Source organism: Artemia franciscana, chromosome 10 (genome assembly GCF_032884065.1).
Source record: "Artemia franciscana chromosome 10, ASM3288406v1, whole genome shotgun sequence".
Lineage (NCBI taxonomy): Eukaryota > Metazoa > Arthropoda > Branchiopoda > Anostraca > Artemiidae > Artemia > Artemia franciscana.
Window position 1 is genome coordinate 45224683 of NC_088872.1, and position 10172 is coordinate 45234854.

General features: G+C 37.6%; 1 protein-coding gene across 1 annotated transcript in view; it reads right to left on the reverse strand.

Annotated features, from left to right (window-relative positions):
• LOC136032244 (protein transport protein Sec31A-like) overlaps positions 1-9831 on the reverse strand; it is a 140340-nt gene extending 130509 nt beyond the window's left edge. The window contains exon 1 of the mRNA XM_065712476.1: positions 9728-9831. The gene's annotated coding sequence lies outside the window, so the exon portion shown is untranslated. The remainder of the gene's footprint in view (positions 1-9727) is intronic.
• Positions 9832-10172: the final 341 nt, after the last annotated feature.

Genomic DNA, 10172 nt, shown 5'->3' on the forward strand with positions numbered 1-10172 from the left:
ATTGATATGTAAAAAAAAGAAAAAAAAAAACTTGCACAGCTTTCAACCTGAGATCAAATGAAATTACAATAAGTATGAAATAAGACTTGTTGATAACTCAAATAAGGGGATGGAATGACCAAGGGAATGACAATTCTTGGATAAGGACATGATGAATAACTACCTAGTGTGTTATTTTCCTTATTAATAGACCCTAAAGTGTTATACTATACTTACTTACCTTGGATTTTTATTGTGTTTGATTTGTTTCTAGTTGGTGATATATAAGTGTAATTCCCTTGAGATTTCAACGTGTCCTGATTTCGACTTTTTTTTGTCGCTGTTGCCGCTCCGAAGTTGCCAATATAATTTCTTTTGGGCGAATTTGAAAAATCAGCCAAAAAGTCGGCAGCCGAAAACGTTTGGAAAGCTTGGTTATCATATTCAAAGTCCAGTGAAATTTCGTCAAAAAGCCACCAACAGACCAGAGAATTGAAGATTGTGTGATTTAAATGTGTTTGTCTAATTAGGCTAAACTTACAAGACCTCTGTCAAGAGATTTAGATAGTAAATGACTTCAGCATAGGCTTCAGTCTAGTCAAGGTTACTCTGCTGAATTTCATCGGCTGTCGAGTGAGGATTGGTTGTCTGAAGAATTATCTGGATCTAAAATCAAATTCTTTTGAAGAATTTTTCATGCAAAGCGAGCCGCGAAATAATATTCCCGATAGGTAAACGTACACAGGTTGTAAGCAGAAGAGGGGCGGGTGCCTGCCGCAAGAGCCGTACGTACCTGCTGGTATTTAGTTACCCTTAAACTGCGGGGAATAGGTGAGCAGGTCCCGACGCTTCCCTTATACTTGTGTACGCTATCCGAAAATTGCGTTGAATGCTGTGACGTAAGCGATGGGGACTCTCGTACGCAATGCTGTACTGAATTTTCTCACGCGATCCATGCAAGCGGGGAACAAAATTGAAAGCATTGTTAAGCGAGCTGTGGAGTTCTTTGATCATGCTGAAATTCTTAGTGCGAAGGAGAAACTTATAACGCTTGCCAATGAGATTGGTTATGATTACGTCTATCGGAAAACGGCAAACGATTCTGATAACGTGATGGAAATGGCGAAAATCCTAGCCCTTTGCGCTAAAGAGAAAAAGCCCTTGCCTACTTTCGTAATTTTTGATCCGCAGGAAGTGCCCACCTGCCCTGATGAAGTCAGTGCCTGCGTGAGAATAAAAGTAAACGAGATGTGTCGAAAGTTTGATGCCGGATTAGGGGCTATCGCGGATAAGATCAAACTTGCATCTGAACAGTGTGCTCAGCAGCTCGCCGGGGTATCGCAGCAATGTACTACCATAAGCGACGCTATTTCCCAGGGCTCACCCACTCCCCGTTCAGCAGCGAATCCGCCATCAAAGCCACTTTACTCGGTGGTTGTGAAAGCAAACGATATGCCGCCTGAGTTAACGTCCCCACAATCCCGGAAAGACTTCTTTGCAAAGGTTTGCCCTAGCGACGTAAGCTCCGATTCTCTTACTCTGAAACGTAGCAACGATGAATGGAAGATTCTTGTCCAGTCTCGAGATGCCGCTACCCAACTTGCAGAAGCAATGAAAAGGAAGAACATAACCACTAAAGTCAAAGTTCCCCAGTTTGTCGGTATCATGAAAAGAGTACCCTCATCAGTTAGCGAGAGTGAACTCTGTCAAATTGCTGGTTGCGACAAAGTGGCGCAATGCGGATCTACGAGAGCGTTCAAGTTATTCTATGCAAGTCGACAAACACTTGAAAACGCTATCGCGAACCCGCTGAAGATTTGTTTAGAACTGTTCAGGATTGAAGAGTTCCGCTTTCTACCGAGGAGGTGTTTCAAGTGCCATGCTGTTGGTCATTTAGCAGCTGACTGTTCGCAACCAGAAAGGTGTTCGCGCTGCGGTGGCGATGGTCACAGCTCTAGTAAGGACAACCCATGTAGTAATCCGCAAAAATGCCTAAACTGCGGCTCTAGTAGACACTCTTGCTACCATGCTGCTTGTCCCTTTAACAAAGCCCAGCCTAACACTAGCACGTAAATGGAAAATCGAATATTCTGCTGGAATATGAACGGTAAAGTGTTGGACAGAATCCCCCTTCTAACTGACCTTTCTAAAGAATATAACTGTATTTGCATACAGGAACACTTTCTGACCGATGATAGTGTAAACCTTCTAAAGTTTTCCTCGGATATGCATTACCTCGTTCAACCTGCGCGAAGATCTGGGACTCGGGGTCGTCCCTCTGGTGGCCTAGCCATAATCACGCGCTCTAACTCGGGGCCCCCCGTGTGTGTCGAGCAGAATGAATGGTTCCAAGCTGCCAAAATGCATGGCGTGTTTTTCGTAAATGTTTATTTACCAACCAATTACAATGACATCGCTTCAGAAAAGAAGTTTGCAAAAGCATGCCAGAAGCTCGGAAAGTGCCTCCTCAGTTTAGTCCAGAAATCATGCCCTGTTATAATTCTTGGTGACTTTAACTGCAATCTCGACGATCATTCCTGCCCTCGGGCTGTACTATTGCTAAACGCCTTACCAAGCGGATTTAAAGTTGCTAAGAAGGATAAGTGCTATTCCTATATCAGTACCGCAAAAACCGTCTCAAATCTTGATCATGTAGTAACTTACAAACTGGACCTAGAGTCAGTCTCGGTTGGATCTGACGGTGCCTATTCGGATCATTTACCTCTCTCTTTTGCAATACCAGCCGTCAGTCCCCAGTGTGCTCCAAAAACCAAGCCTGAGCCAGCACGTGATTGGAAAAAAGTAGTCCGTGAGCAGTTCCAGCTCAATTGTGAACAAATTTTGAAAAAAATTAAAGTGCCTTTCCACCTCCTACAGTGGGATTGTGACCTAACGGAAAGCGAGATACGCCTGCAACTGAACATGTATTTCTACGAAATTTGCCACTCCTTGAGAGTAGCTGAAAGGGTTGCTGTCCCATTACGTAGCGTCCGACGTGGGTCGCGAGTGAAAGGATGGGCCTCTAACAGTGAGCTTGTGAAGGCAAGAGCAGCTGCCAAGTTCTGGCTGGGGGTTTGGCACGAGTGCGACCGGCCAAAAAGCGGGGTAGTCAATGAATTGCGGGTTTATACAAAACGGCGGTTCGCGAAAGAGCTACGAAAACATCGTAGTAGCCTCAAACGGGAAACAGTTTCAAAAATCATTGAAAACCCTAATTTGGTCTGGAAGCTCCGTGCCAGGCCTGTAGAAAGTACGGGACAAAATGCTAGTGATATAGATGAGGAAATATGGGTAGATTATTTTGCTGCTGAATTCTCCCCACCAGATGAAGTGAAAAATAAAAAGTTTAGCGAAGAGCTCGATCAGCTTATGACGAAAGAGCATAATTACCTCGTGATTTCTAGTGCGAAAATAACCCACCTTTGTCAAAAATTAAAGAAGAAATTATCCGCCGGTGCCGACCAAATCTGTGCTCTACACCTACTGAATGGTGGTCCAGTTCTATCGGAGCATTTAGCAATAGCTTACCAAATTATACTAACACATGGTATTGTACCGGACATTTTCTGTTTAGGTGTGATCACTCCAGTTTTGAAAAAGGGTAAACCTGCTCATGAACCATCGTCATACAGACCCATTACTGTATCATCTGTGTTTTGCAAGCTATTTGAAAAGCTCATAATTTCGGACATTAAAGCTAGTTGTAAAGTGCCTCCCCACCAGTTTGGATTCCAAGCTGGCTTAGGATGTGCCCATGCCTTGCATGTAGCTGCAAATATTCTACTGGATGCCCACATTTCGAAAGAAAGCCTAGCTATAGGTGAATATGATGTACAGCGGGCTTTTGATTCGGGTATCCATTCTCAGAATATGGTTGAGCTGAGAAAGTCCGGAGTTGACCGTGCTATTGTCAAACCCTTGAACGACATGTATAGTAGGCTCAAGGTCCGTATTAAACTGTCAGGTAAATTAAGTCGTAGGTTTGCTGTGGTGAAGAAAGGTATAAAACAGGGAGCCGTATCATCACCTGATCTGTTCAACAACAGCATATCGACGGCCCAGTCAAAAGTGGCCCCTTGCTGTATTTTTAAAGGCATTGACGTGTCCCTAGTTGGGTTTGCAGATGACCTTCTAAACTTTTCAAGAATTTTGTCTTCTTTGGAATCTAACTTTAAAATTTTGGAGATGGAGTATGATGAAATTGGGTTGAGTTTTAATGTGACAAAATGTGAAGTACTGTTATTTAACTGGAATGCCTCTCAACCCGAAATCCAACTAGGGTCACAGGTGGTCATGCCCTCTAAGTCAATTGTATACCTGGGTCTGCCGATCGGTGAAACTCTTCAGCATACACGAGCACTGCTTGTAAAGCACATCGAGAAGAAGATCAGGTCAGCTTATGGAGCTTCGGTTTCCTCCAAGCGTAATCTAAATAGGTCGCTGCGTGCACAAATATTTGTTGCTGTTGCCTTACCCCATGTTCTTTACGTTTCGCCGTTCTGGAAGTTACTTACAAATTCGAATAAAGTAACTATAAGAAGAATATTCTTCAGGTACCTCAAGTTCCTACTTGAGATGCCATTAAGAACAAGTAATTCTTACCTAACGAGGCGGTATTCAGTACCTGACCCATTTACTGCGGTGGAAGCGTGTCTTGAAAAGTACCGTGATAGAGTAGAAGCGAGTAACCACCAGTGGACCGCCATTCTTACATAGTTGTATTATAGTTCCTTCGTGATTATTTTCATTTCAAGAAGTTTCGTTGTGTTTTGTATGTGCGTTTTCTTCTCTTTTGTTTTTTTATCCGTCTTTTGTTCAATTGTGACGGGTTTTTCCAATATATTTATTATTTATTTATTATTATTATTATAGAGATCTTAAAATTGTATCTAGACCTGGACAGATGCATAAAAGATTTGCCAAGGGGAGAAATTTCAGTGTTGTACTGCACTTCCAATATATTATCTAAGTATACAACAAAAAATCAAGGGAGCTGCTGAGAACAAGACATTGAACTCTTTGGGATGTTTTTTGGGAGGGATCATTTAAATATGCCACTGGCCCTATGCTATGTAAAAGGGTGACAAAGTTTGCTCTTTTCTTGTTTAAATTAGCCTTTTGGACTTGATGAGAAATAGCTTAAAAAATAATGTGCTCTGCCAATGTAAAATGCCTTATTGTCTTGAGACATTAAGGGGATGGGGACTGGAATACATTTGCAACCACAGGGATTGTGACATTTAGAGAGTGTAGTACTTTTTTTTTATTGTTTTGCTATTTGAGTTCTTAATGAGACTTGCTATTTGATAAGATCAGTTATAAGTCTAAGCTATACAATACACAGAACTTTCTTGATTTTTGCAGTTTTATTTTCTTAATTGCAATCATTTTGTTTAGGACCCAACTCCCAATAAGAAATAAGCAAAAAACAATGCAAAACAAACTAATCTGTAGTTTTGTAAAGGGCTATATCTGGTTCTATGGGGAGCAGGGGAGAGATACATTTGTCATGATAGCAATCATTATACTCAGAAACAATAAATGATTACTCTTGTTGTTAGCCTAGTTTGGGGTAAAGTTCAACATTAGAATATTTTTTGCTATCTTCAAAACTAGTTTAATAAGGCAAATGAAACTTTTTTAAGCAAATTCAATGGCTGAATGCATGGAAAGTAGTTTCAAACTTCTATCTCTACTTCTAAGGTTTAGAAAGTTATCTTTGAACAAATATATTTTTCAATAATTTTAGTTTGAGTCTAATTTTCTTTTACTCAAGGTTTCAAAAACAGTCTTGCAATGATTTGAGTACGATTCTAAACCATGCTAGGCTTTTTGTCAATTTAAGAAGTATGTTTCCATATTTCAAACCCCAGAACCCATAATTAGCAAAGTTAAAAGACTAGAGACACTTTCTTTGAGCCTTATTCCATTGCTGGAATTTTCACTTTTTGAACAAACTTAACTTAAGTTTACTACAGGTTATTTTATCATGGTACAATTTAGACTCTGGACTTTTCTTGGAAGTTTGTTTACTTTACCAAAATTTTGCAAAAGAAGCTATTTTTAAGTTCAAGGCCAGTTCAAGTAGAATGCTGTAAACCCATTCCTAAAAGTCTTATGTTTCCTAAGTCAACTAGCCTACTTCCCAAGACAGGAAGAAAGCTCCTAAAATAGGATTTGATGACTAGGCCTACACTTTTGCCCATCCATCTTGGCCTGAATAAAAAGCAGGTAAACTCTAAATGAGGTTGGAAGAGGTTATAGGAAAAAGCTTAAAGCTACATGGAGCTTGATGAGATGGAGTAAACTAGAAAAAGAAGTTTTGAACTCATTGTGGTGAAGGGGGAGCATGCACAGCTGTAGTTTTCCAGGTGGTTTAGCTAGCACTGTAATGATTTAGAAGTAGCTTAACATGATAGATGTTTTCTGGTTTACCATATCTAAACAAAGATGCATAAAACAAATGTGCATTGCTTATTTTATGCTCTTCCTGAATATTATAGTCACTTGTAAGACATTACAGCCACCTTGCCCCTTACCCTGATGGTTCTGGATACAGTGACTACTGTGGATTTATGCAAAATATATTAGGCTGGGTCTAGTTGAAATGATTTAAGAATAGGGATTACAATGGAAGGAAAAATGATAAGCCTATTCAAATTAACACAAAAATGTTGCATATTTTGAGGTTCATATTTCATTGTTATCTCTTCTTTTGTGAATATTAATAAATTATTATTATTAAAATTTAACTTTATTATTAATTTTATAATTTTTATTATTTACAATTTTATTAATATTTCATTATTAAAATTCACTATACACACACAGACAGCTGTAGTCAAAGCACTCCAAACCCTAGGCATTATAAAAAGAACAATCACTAGTAGGTCACCTATGGTGATGACTAAATTATATAAGGTGTTGGTCAGGCCTAATTTGGAGTTTGGCATATGTGTTGCTAGCCCCCTCAACAAAGGTAACCAGCAGAAGTTAGAAACAGCTCAGAGACAGGTCACAAAAGCAACTGAGGGATGTAAATACTTAAACTACTCATCCTGTCTGAAGATGCTGAAACTCCCCACTCTTGTCTACAGATGTAAAAGGGGTGATATTATTATGATGCATAAGCTCCTGAATTATAACTCTCCATTAAATAAGCTATTTCAACTTGACAAGTCTGCCAGAACTAGGGGGCATAGTTGGAAACTGTATCAGAAGAGAGCTGCCACTAGACTATGCAATAACTTCTTCACTTACAGAATAGTGAGTTATGTGGAATTCTCTCACCATAAAAGCATTCACTAACCCCAGCACTGCTGCCTTTAAAAGAGTCAATGATTGAGAATGGTCATCAAAGCTGTGGTGAACTGAGTGGGATGCCATTAAGACATCCAACCATCATCATCACTAACCAGCAAATCTACAGGATTTAATTCTTATTTTGCTGGACAATGCAATTTAAGGTAATTTAAGGTAATATCTAAGGGCTATAGGTATTTGGGGTAAAATTTAGTTTAACTACTTTTTTCTCTCTGGGAAAGGGGTTAGGTTAGAAAAATGAAACTTTCAGGGATCTACAGACTTAATTATGTCCTGGGATGGTATTCTGAAGTAACTACCTCTACTCCTTTTCTCTCAAGAGATTATAAACCTTTAAACTTCTTTGTGTGATGGAAGTGAAAAAATGTTGCATATTTTGAGGTTCTTATTTCATTGTTATCTCTTCTTTTGTGAATATTAATAAATTATTATTATTAAAATTTAACTTTATTATTAATTTTATAATTTTTATTATTTACAATTTTATTAATATTTCATTATTAAAATTCACTATACACACACAGACAGCTGTAGTCAAAGCACTCCAAACCCTAGGCATTATAAAAAGAACAATCACTAGTAGGTCACCTATGGTGATGACTAAATTATATAAGGTGTTGGTCAGGCCTAATTTGGAGTTTGGCATATGTGTTGCTAGCCCCCTCAACAAAGGTAACCAGCAGAAGTTAGAAACAGTTCAGAGACAGGTCACAAAAGCAACTGAGGGATGTAAATACTTAAACTACTCATCCTGTCTGAAGATGCTGAAACTCCCCACTCTTGTCTACAGATGTAAAAGGGGTGATATTATTATGATGCATAAGCTCCTGAATTATAACTCTCCATTAAATAAGCTATTTCAACTTGACAAGTCTGCCAGAACTAGGGGGCATAGTTGGAAACTGTATCAGAAGAGAGCTGCCACTAGACTATGCAATAACTTCTTCACTTACAGAATAGTGAGTTATGTGGAATTCTCTCACCATAAAAGCAGTCACTAACCCCAGCACTGCTGCCTTTAAAAGAGTCAATGATTGAGAATGGTCATCAAAGCTGTGGTGAACTGAGTGGGATGCCATTAAGACATCCAACCATCATCATCACTAACCAGCAAATCTACAGGATTTAATTCTTATTTTGCTGGACAATGCAATTTAAGGTAATTTAAGGTAATATCTAAGGGCTATAGGTATTTGGGGTAAAATTTAGTTTAACTACTTTTTTCTCTCTGGGAAAGGGGTTAGGTTAGAAAAATGAAACTTTCAGGGATCTACAGACTTAATTATGTCCTGGGAAGGTATTCTGAAGTAACTACCTCTACTCCTTCTCTCTCTAGAGATTATAAACCTTTAAACTTCTTTGTGTGATGGAAGTGAAACCTTGCAAATTAGATCTTGTGCTTAAATGAAGTATTACTAAATTGTTTTCAGCTTCACAACTTAGCTCAATCCTAATTTATGAGGTTTTAAATATCTGTAAATACAACTCCTAAATTTAGAAAAAAAAAATATTGTTATGGCTTAAGATTTTACTAAAATAGGCCTAACAGGGATTGTATTTTCAAAACTAAAACCAGAGAAAAAGACACAAAAAAACAGAAATTAAGGTAGAATATTATTTTGTCAAAATTACCATGGGGGTAGACTAGTCCAGTAGGCATATTGGTAAATATATGACTGTCTGTATTATTGACTTACCAACAAAGTGAACACACCACTTGATGCCTTTTTTATACTCCTTATGAATATAATAATTGCTTCTATTGCAAATTTAAGCAATTTTTAACCTAATCTAACCAAACCTTACTATAAATAATTTTGGCACTGAGAAAATTTAGTATCATTTTTTTGAAATGATTAAGAGAACAGCACCAAGAAAACATAGTATTATTTTGTTGAAAAACAAACAATAACTCATACTTTAATTGAAAATCTGTCATTTTTAAGAGCTCAAGAAGTGCTTAAGTATGAATTTTGCACTAGAAGCAATTATTTTACTTAATTTAGAATTCAGAAGTGGGCTAACAATGAAGCTTAACAATACTTTCCCTGATCATGATTTTGGCCTGGATTCATTACTGAAAGTTTCATTTTCCTAACCTAACTATTTTCAAAATAGCTAAACTAAAATTTTACAATATTTGGAATCAGGGGGGGGGTGGCTATCATGTCAAAAAAGCAACCATGATAGACTATTTCAAAATTGCATAAAAGAGAGAAATCTGGTGGTATTACTTTTTTCAGCATTTTCATAATTTTCATAGGCAACTACAACAAATTCACTACCAGCCCATTTTGCCTAGTCTATATTTTGTGTTAAGGTGGCCAACTAAGATTTGGCAAAGGCTAATCAAGGCAAGAGCTTATAATTTTTTACAAAAAGTATTAAATAAAGCAGTAAGATAAATACAGATGGTTAAGCTAACCTGCTTAATAAATATAATTAGGCTAATCTAGATTTGAAGTGATTTGTATATTCCGCTTTGGTGAAAGAGCTTAAGGATGCTGATTGGTTGAATTTCAATGACGTCTCAATCGCAATAATATAAAAATATGGTCTGTCAAACTATTACTCTTAGTAGGAGAATAATAGTACTGTTCCTAGTTTAAATTTTTTCTAATAAAATATTTTTCTATAAAAGAAACGCATTTTAAACAAAATCTTATTTATTCTGATATTTTTGTACTTAAAATCAATTTTTAAAATAGGTAGCTCTAGCGACCAATTTTAAGGAATTCTGCTGGCATCTGGCGTTTCATAAGAATACTGAGACAATTATATGCTGGTATCTTAGTTGATATAGCAGAATTAAACAAAATTATTATTACAGCACAATAACTGTTATAAACGATGATTAATTTCTCATTTAT